This window comes from Bufo bufo, chromosome 5, assembly GCF_905171765.1.
Source record: "Bufo bufo chromosome 5, aBufBuf1.1, whole genome shotgun sequence".
In the NCBI taxonomy this organism is placed as follows: Eukaryota; Metazoa; Chordata; class Amphibia; order Anura; family Bufonidae; genus Bufo; species Bufo bufo.
The window spans coordinates 509,103,921-509,113,961 of NC_053393.1; the positions used below are offsets into that span (position 1 = coordinate 509,103,921).

Sequence of the window (10,041 nt, forward strand, 5' to 3'; positions counted from 1 at the left end):
CAGCATGGGTTTACTTCAGGGAGATCATGTCAAACTAATCTTATTAATTTTTTTGATTGGGTGACTAAAATAATAGATGGCAGAGGTGCAGTAGACATCGCTTATCTAGACTTTAGTAAGGCTTTTGATACTGTCCCACATAGAAGGCTTATCAATGAATTGCAGTCTTTGGGCTTGGACTCCCATATTGTTGAATGGATTAGGCAGTGGCTGAGGGACAGACAACAGAGGGTTGTAGTCAATGGAGTATATTCAGACCATGGTCTTGTTATCAGTGGGGTACCTCAGGGATCTGTTCTGGGACTCATATTGTTTAATATCTTTATCAGCAAAATTGCAGAAGGCCTCGATGGTAAGGTGTGTCTTTTTGCTAATGACACAAAGATTTGTGACAGGGTTGATGTTCCTGGAGGGATGCACCAAATGGAAAAGGATTTAGGAAAACTAGAGGAATGGTCAAAAATCTGGCAACTAAAATTTAATGTTGATAAGTGCAAGATAATGCACCTGGGGCGTAAAAACTCAAGAGCAGAATATAAAATCAGTGATACAGTCCTAACCTCAGTATCTGAGGAAAGGGATTTAGGGGTCATTATTTCAGAAGACTTAAAGGTAGGCAGACAATGTATAGAGCAGCAAGAAATGCTAGCAGAATGCTTGGGTGTATAGGGAGAGGCATTAACAGTAGAAAGAGGGAGGTGCTCATGCTGCTCTTCAGAGCACTAGTGAGACCTCATTTGGAGTATTGTGCGCAGTACTGGAGACCATATCTCCAGAAGGATATTGATACTTTGGAGAGAGTTCAGAGAAGAGCTACTAAACTGGTACATGGATTGCAGGATAAAACTTACCAGGAAAGATTAAAGGACCTTAACATGTATAGCTTGGAAGAAAGACGAGACAGAGGGGATATGATAGAAACTTTTAAATACATAAAGGGAATAAACAAGGTAAAAGAGGAGAGAATATTTAAAATAAGAAAAACTGCTACAAGAGGACATAGTTTTAAATTAGAGGGCCAAAGGTTTAAAAGTAATATCAGGAAGTATTACTTTACTGAGAGAGTAGTGGATGCATGGAATAGCCTTCTTGCAGAAGTGGTAGCTGCAAATACAGTGAAGCAGTTTAAGCATGCATGGGATAGTGTAATGACCGACGTCACGCACAGGGAGGGAAAACCCTGCCCAAGGGAGAGGGTAAGGTGGTGACCCCTGACTCACCTTGCAGCTGGCACCTGACTGCCCTGACGTCCCTAGACGGGTTCCTCACCCGTGCGGCAATCACGTGCCTAAACCCTGGCTTTCCCTGAAATGAGCCCTAGATAGTGAACGGGCCGGTGGGATCGCTAGTCCGCACCACTGAACTAAGAGGGAAACACCAGGGAGAGGACAGACAACACAGACAAACACATACACCCAGGTGGGCGACCACAGCAGTCCACAAAGGTCCAACAGGGATCCGGAGGGTAGCGTTCTGGATCAACAACCAGAGAACGCAGTAACACAGCTCCAGAGGGTCAGAATAGATGTCCAGGCAGGAAGCTCTATATCTGGCAACCAGAGAAGTGTGAGAGGGGAATATAAGGAGGTTTGGGAGTGCTGGACAAGGAACAGCTGAGGAGAAGGAGCTACGGATCCCTGAGTGAGCCAAAAGGGTTTGCAAAGCAAACCCAGAAAGCTACAATAAGGAAACAGCCCTATCTTACATAAAGCGCGCAGCCAACCGCTGCGACCTCCTGACCCCGGGTACAACGGAGTCAGGCGTGGCTCTTGACACCCTCGTGACAGTACCCCCCTCTCTACGAGGGGCCTCCGGACACTCAGGACCAGGTCTCTCAGGATGAGAGGCATGAAAAACCCGAACAAGCCTGTCAGCGTTTACCTCAGACGCAGGAACACACATTCTTTCCTCAGGACCGTAACCTCTCCAATGCACCAGATATTGAAGAGAGCGGCGGACCCGACGAGAATTAATAATTTTGGATATCTGAAATTCTAGATTACCATCCACGACAACAGGAGGGGGTGGCAGCGGTGACGGTTCTAGAGGTGAAACATATTTTTTGAGTAACGACTTATGAAAGACATTATGGATTTTAAAAGTCTGAGGTAACTCCAGGCGAAAAGCCACGGGGTTGATGATGGCTACAATTTTGTAAGGACCAATAAACCTAGGACCCAGTTTCCAAGAGGGAACCTTCAATTTGATATTCCTAGTAGACAACCACACATAGTCATTCACTCCTAGGTCCGGACCTGGCGACCGTCTCTTATCAGCCATGCATTTGTATTTACCTCCCATATTTTTCAAGTTAGCTTGCACCTTCTGCCATACCGATGAAAGAGATGACGAAAACCGTTCCTCTTCGGGAACCCCAGAAGACCCCCCCTCTTTGAAAGTACAGAATTGGGGATGAAAACCATATGCACCAAGAAATGGTGACTTGCCAGTGGATTCCTGACGACTATTATTTATGGCAAACTCAGCTAACGGTAAATATGATGACCACAACTCTTGGTTTTCAGACACAAAACATCTTAGATATGTCTCCAGGTTTTGGTTGGTACGCTCAGTCTGTCCATTCGACTGAGGATGGAAAGCTGAGGAAAAGGACAAGTGAACCCCCAAACAGGAACAAAAAGCTTTCCAAAATTTAGAAATAAACTGGGTTCCCCGATCCGAAACAACATCGGAGGGGACCCCGTGAAGCTTCACAATCTCACTGACGAATACCTGAGCAAGAGTTTTAGCATTAGGTAGTGCGGGTAACGCAATGAAGTGTACCATTTTGCTAAACCTGTCCACTACTACCAAAATAACTGTTTTACCCGCAGACAAAGGTAAGTCAGTGATAAAATCCATTGACAGATGTGTCCATGGTCTATTGGGAATGACGAGTGGTAATAGAGACCCTGCAGGACGTGTATGTGAAACTTTTGCGCGCGCACAGGTAGAACAAGAAGACACAAAATCCAATACATCCTGACGCAACCTTGGCCACCAAAAACGACGAGACAATAGCTCCAAGGTTGCTTTACTAACCGGGTGCCCAGCAAGTGCCGAGTTATGATGTTCCTTTAATAATTCGAAACGTAGGTTCAACGGTACAAACAATTTCTCTGAGGGGCAAGAGACTGGGGCGTCCCCCTGGGCCTCTAACACCTTCCCCTCCAGAACAGAGTGTACCGCAGAAACAACCACTTCTCTTTGAAGAATGGGCACCGGATCACTCACATTACCCCCTCGAGGGAAACAACGAGATAGTGTATCAGCCTTGGTATTCTTTGCCCCAGGACGATAGGTAATCACAAAGTTAAACCTGGTAAAAAATAGCGACCACCTAGCCTGTCTAGGGGTGAGACGCTTAGCTGATTCGAGGTACAGAAGATTTTTGTGGTCCGTAATCACAGTGACGGGGTGGACTGCCCCCTCTAAAAAGTGACGCCACTCCTCAAACGCAAGTTTAATAGCTAACAGTTCCCTATTGCCAATATCGTAGTTCTTTTCTGCTGCAGATAGTTTTTTAGAAAAGAAAGCACAAGGACGCCATTTGCCAGGAGACGGACCCTGAGACAGTACAGCCCCCACTCCCACCTCTGATGCATCGACTTCAACAATAAAAGGCTGAGAGACATCAGGTTGGACTAGTACAGGTGCTGAGGTAAACCTCTCTTTTAGAGAGGAAAAAGCAACTTTAGCGGCGTCAGACCATCTATAAAAATCAGTCCCCTTCCTAGTCATGTCAGTAAGGGGTTTTACAATAAGTAAATAATAATTTTTAATGAATTTCCTATAGAAATTTGCGAAGCCCAAGAACCGTTGTAGTGCTTTGAGGTTCTCAGGAAGATCCCAATCCAAAATTGCCTGGACCTTCCTAGGATCCATACGGAAACCTGAAGCAGATAAAAAATAACCTAGAAATTGTATCTCCTGAATGGCGAAGACACATTTTTCAATTTTAGCATATAATTTATTCGTCCGTAGGACCTGCAGTACTTGTCTGACATGCACCTCATGTGTTCTCAGATCAGACGAATAAATTAAAATATCATCTAGGTATATTACCACAAACCTGCCGATTAGATGACTAAAAATGTCATTAACGAAATGTTGAAAGACGGCAGGAGCATTGGTCAGACCGAAAGGCATAACTAGATTTTCATAATGCCCCTCAGGGGTGTTAAAAGCTGTCTTCCACTCATCCCCCTCCTTAATACGAATCAGATTGTAGGCCCCCCTAAGATCAAGTTTGGAGAACCACCTAGCACCCGCAATCTGGTTAAACAGGTCAGGAATGAGAGGAAGAGGGTATGGGTCTCGGATGGTTATTTGATTTAATTCGCGAAAATCTAGGCAAGGACGCAGGCCCCCATCTTTCTTTTTAACGAAGAAAAACCCTGCAGCCACGGGTGAAGAAGAGGGTCTGATGTGTCCCTTAGCCAAACTCTCGGAGATATAATCTTTCATGGCTTGTCTCTCTGGACCTGAAAGATTATATAACCTGGTCTTGGGTAATTTTGCGCCGGGAATAAGGTTAACCGGGCAATCATAAGGACGATGAGGTGGTAACTTCTGACAACCCTTTTCAGAAAAAACGTCCTCAAAATCCGAAATAAATGTAGGTAGGGTAGTTATGGAGGCGACTAAGCAATTGCTATTTAAGCAATTATCTCTGCACTGCTCACTCCACTCCAATATCTCCCTGGCCTGCCAATCCACCACTGGATTGTGCGTTACCAACCAGGGAAGACCCAGCACTACCGGAGTGGGAAGCCCCTCCAGAACATAACATGAAAGCATCTCGTTATGGTGGTCCCCTACCCGAAGGTGTAAATTATGAACAATGTGGGTGAGGTTTCTCTGAGACAGAGGAGCAGAATCAATAGCAAATATGGGAATAGGTCTCTGTAGCGTACAGAGAGACAAACCCATAGTGCGGGCAAAATGGGCATCTATCAAATTTACCCCTGCTCCACTGTCTAGAAAGAAAGAAATAGTCTCTGTCTTATCACCAAAAACAATAACCGCTGGCAACACAAATTGCGATGTTCGTATGGAGGAAACGTATACCCCCCGGCTGACATCCTCCACACAGCCTGGGGTTAGTAGTTTTCCGACGGTCTTTTGTTTCTGAGGAAAGAAGGACAGACATTAATGAAATGACCCCTCTCCCCACAAAAAAAACAAACCCCACGCCTACGGCGAGCCACAGGAGGACGGACCTGACGAGTAGTTCCTCCTAGCTGCATAGGCTCGTCTAAGTCCGTACAGACTAACTGCTGCTTGGGAGGGGTTATCAATGGCTCCGGTTTTTTCAACCTGTCCCTAAGGCGTCTATCTATTCGGATAGAAAGGGACATAACCGCATCAAGGGAAAAGGGAGTCTCATATAATGCAAGTGCATCCTTAACCCTTTCGGATAACCCAGAGCAGAACTGACTCCTGAGAGCCGGGTCGTTCCATTGGGTATCCGTAGCCCACCTACGGAAGTCAGAGCAATATTCCTCTACCGGCCGCTCTCCTTGTAGAGTCTCCGTAATCTTGATTCAGCCAGTGCGACTCGGTCAGGGTCGTCATATATGAGACCCAAGGCCCCGAAAAACTCATCCACTGACCGAAGCGCCTGGGAATCAGTAGGTAAAGAGAACGCCCAGGACTGCGGGTCCCCCTGCAGCAGGGAAATAACAACCCCCACCCGCTGTTCTTCATTACCAGAGGAGTAAGGGCGCAGTTTAAAGTATAATTTACAGGCCTCACGGAATGCCAAAAACTTGTCCCTTCCCCCAGAAAATCTGTCAGGGAGAGGGACCTTGGGTTCCGTAACACCCTGGTTACCAGTAGCAACCGCTGGGCTTGCGGTCTGTTGTAATTATTATTTTTTTTTACCTACACAAAAATAAGGGCCAGATATAATGTAATGACCGACGTCACGCACAGGGAGGGAAAAGGGAAAACCCTGCCCAAGGGAGAGGGTAAGGTGGCGACCCCTGACTCACCTTGCAGCTGGCACCTGACTGCCCTGACGTCCCTAGACGGGTTCCTCACCCGTGCGGCGATCACGTGCCTAAACCCTGGCTTTCCCTGAAATGAGCCCTAGATAGTGAACGGGCCAGTGGGATCGCTAGTCCGCACCACTGAACTAAGAGGGAAACACCAGGGAGAGGACAGACAACACAGACAAACACATACACCCAGGTGGGCGACCACAGCAGTCCACAAAGGTCCAACAGGGATCCGGAGGGTAGCGTTCTGGATCAACAACCAGAGAACGCAGTAACACAGCTCCAGAGGGTCAGAATAGATGTCCAGGCAGGAAGCTCTATAGCTGGCAACCAGAGAAGTGTGAGAGGGGAATATAAGGAGGTTTGGAAGTGCTGGACAAGGAACAGCTGAGGAGAAGGAGCTACGGATCCCTGAGTGAGCCAAAAGGGTTTGCAAAGCAAACCCAGAAAGCTACAATAAAGAAACAGCCCTATCTTACATAGAGCGCGCAGCCAACAGCTGCGACCTCCTGACCCCGGGTACAACGGAGTCAGGCGTGGCTCTTGACACCCTCGTGACAGATAGGCATAAGGCCATCCTTCATATAAGATAGGGCCAGGGGCTATTCATAGTATTCAGTATATTGGTCAGACTAGATGGGCCAAATGGTTCTTATCTGCCGACACATTCTATGTTTCTATGTTTCTAAATTACATGGCATTCCCTCGGATGTGGTTTCTGGTAGGGGCACGCAGTTTGTTTCCAGGTTTTGGAGGGCTTTCTGCTCTCGTCTTGGTGTTCAACTTTCGTTCTCTTCGGCTTTTCATCCGCAGTCGAATGGGCAGACAGAGCGTACTAACCAAAACCTGGAGACCTACTTGAGGTGTTTTGTGGCTGAGAACCAGGAGGACTGGTCCTCATTCTTATTTCTTGCAGAGTTTACTTTGAATAACCGTAGGCAGGAGTCCACGGGTAAGTCGTCATTCTTTGGCGCATACGGTTTTCATCCTCAGTTTGGTATCTTTTCTGGGACTGGTTCTTCTGGGATGCCAGAGGAGGAGAGATTTTCTTCTGCCTTGTCTTCTATCTGGCGGAGGATCCAAGTTAATTTGGAGAAGATGGGTGAGAGGTATAAGCGAATGGCTGACAGGAGACGTTTGACTGGTCCGGACCTGTGTGTGGGTGATCTGGTGTGGTTATCTACTAAAAATATTAAACTGAGAGTACCATCTTGGAAACTGGGTCCAAGATTTATTGGACCTTACAAAATATCTGCGGTTGTCATTTCAGTGGCGTTTCGTCTGGATCTTCCGCAGATCTGGAGAATCCATGATGTGTTCCACAGGTCTTTACTGAAGAAATATGTGAAACCGGTGGAACCATTGCCATTGCCTCCTCCCCCTGTTCTGGTTGATGGCAATTTAAAGTTCGAGATCTCTAGGGTTCTTGACTCATGTGTTTTTCGGGGTTCCCTTCAGTACCTGGTACACTGGAGGGGATACGGCCCCGAGGAGAGGATGTGGGTTCCGGCTGTGGATGTTAGTGCCAGCCAACTGGTGAGGGCCTTTCACAGGGCCCACCTGGATAAAGTTGGGCTGGGGTGCCCAGAGGTCACCCGTAGAAGGGGGGGTACTGTCATGCCCTGCTCAGGTTATGTGCGGAGGTCTGCCTGGTTAGCAGCACGTGTGTAGTTTTTTGTTTGTTTTGGGTTTGGAGTTGAGCTGTATTCGCCTCCCTTCAGGTGCACTGGGTGGGGTTGTTTGTGTGAGCTTAAATTACGCCCCTTCCCAGTGTCCTGTGCGGGTTATAGCTTCTAACTTGCTCTGAGGAAAGAAGGATTTGCTGTTTCTGCTCTGCTACAAGATAAGTTGGTTTTGGTTACCTTTTGTGTTCTGTCTAGGCTGTTAGAGAGACACCTGCCTCCTCCAGGACCAGAGGAAGCAGGCTGCCTCTTTCCCCCTTTCCACCATCTTAGGGACTTTAGGGAATCTTCAGCCTTAGGCACGGGGGCACGTTTATTTCTACCTTTAGGGTTTGAACGTGGGCACAGAATAGAGGTGACCTCTATCCCCAGCTTCTTGCCTAGACACTTGTTTTGAGGTTTTCTGTGAGTTTATTGTATCTTGTATCCTACCCACCGTGACAGTAGAAATACATGGAGGCAAAAATAACAATAAAATACTAATAGGAGTTTATTATAAACCACCTAATATACCAGAGTCCACAGAAAATCTACTACTAAATGAGATAGACGAGGCGGCAGATCATAATGAGGTAGTTATTATGGGGGAATTCAACTACCCAGATATAGACTGGGAAACTGAAACCTGTATATCTCAAGGAAACAGGTTCTTGACAATAACCAAAGACAATTACCTTTCCCAACTGGTTCAGGACCCGACTAGAGGGACAGCCATACTGGACTTAGTAATAACCAATAGACCTGACAGAACAACAGATGTGCAGGTTGGAGGACACCTGGGAAATAGTGACCATAAAGTAATAACCCTCTAATTGTCATTCAAAAGAGTGTTTCTTCAGGAAGGGGAAAATTTAGCAAACTAAGAGAGGCCATAGGCCTAACTAACTGGGACAAAGTCCTCAAAAATAAAAAAAAATACAGCCACAAAATAGAATATTTTTAAAAGCATCCTAAAATCTAATTGTGAGAGGTACATACCTTATGGGATTAACAGGTTAAGGAACAAGAAAAAAAACAATGTGGATAAATAGAACTGTAAAGAAAGCAATAAATGACAAAAAGAAAGCATTTAAATCACTAAAACAGGAGGGTAGCGAGGAAGCACTGAAAAACTATAAGGAAAAAAATTGAATATGTAAAAAACAAATATACAGTGCTGCCCATAATTATTCATACCCCTGGCAAATTTTAACTTAAAGTTAATTTTATTCAACCAGCAAGTAATTTTTTGACGGGAAATGACATGGTGTCCCCCAAAAAATAATAAGACGATGTACAAGAGGCATTATTGTGGAAAAAAAAACATTTCTCAGCTTTTATTTACATTTGAGCAAAAAGTGTCCAGTCCAAAATTATTCACCCCATCTCAATAATCAATAGAAAAGCCTTTATTGGCTATTACAGCAATCAAACGCTTTCTATAATTGCAGACCAGATTTTTCATGTCTCCACAGGTATTTTTGCCCATTATTCTTTAGCAATGAGCTCCAAATCTTTCAGGTTGGAGGGTCTTCTTGCCATCACCCTGATCTTTAGCTCCCTCCACAGATTCTCAATTGGATTCAAGTCTGGACTCTGGCTGGGCCACTCCAAAACGTTAATGTTGTTGTCTGCTAACCATTTCTTCACCACTTTTGCTGTGTGTTTTGGGTTATTGTCATGCTGAAATGTCCACTGGTGCCCAAGGCCAAGTTTCTCTGCAGACTGCCTGATGTTGTCGTTGAGAATCCTCATGTATTGCTCTTTTTTCATGCTGCCGTTTACTGTGATTAGGTTCCCTAGTCCATTGGCTGAAAAACACCCCCAAAGCATTAGGTTCCCACCACCATGTTTGACAGTGGGGATGGTGTTCTTTGGGTTGAAGGCTTCTCCTTTTTTACGCCAAATGAAGGAAACATTATTGTGACCAAACAATTAAATTTTTCTTTCATCTGACCATAACACAGAAGACCAGAAGTCTTCTTTTTTGTCCAGATGAGCTTTTGCAAAGGCCAAGCAAGCTTTTGTGTGCCTTATCTGGAGAAGTGGCATCCTCCTTGGTCTGCCAGGGGTATACATAATTATGGGCAGCACTGTAAGCAGTCAAACTAGAGACCGAGAGATTAATTGCCAAAGAGAGCTAAACTAACCCTAAAATGTTCTTCAATCATATAAATACATAATTTATAAAAGAGGGAGACACCGCGCTAAACCTAATTCACCTGACTCTTATTAACCTCTGGTTCTGCTCTGGTTCGATTAAACATATTTAATATATTCTTAGCATTGAACTTCTGCAGCTGGAGCCAATTAAGACTATGAGCGGGTAGAATAAAAGGAAGCTACTGGAGGCACTAGAGTGATTCCCTGACGAAGAG

At 45.5% G+C, this 10,041-nt stretch overlaps 1 long non-coding RNA gene across 1 annotated transcript in view; it reads right to left on the minus strand.

Moving 5' to 3' along the window:
- The window catches only part of LOC121002820, a 30,676-nt gene extending 22,766 nt beyond the window's left edge, over positions 1 to 7,910 (minus strand). The window contains exons 1-2 of the long non-coding RNA XR_005779332.1: positions 7,899 to 7,910; positions 4,966 to 4,979 (exon numbers count right to left, since the gene is read on the minus strand). This is a non-coding gene — a long non-coding RNA (uncharacterized LOC121002820). The remainder of the gene's footprint in view (positions 1 to 4,965; positions 4,980 to 7,898) is intronic.
- Positions 7,911 to 10,041: the final 2,131 nt, after the last annotated feature.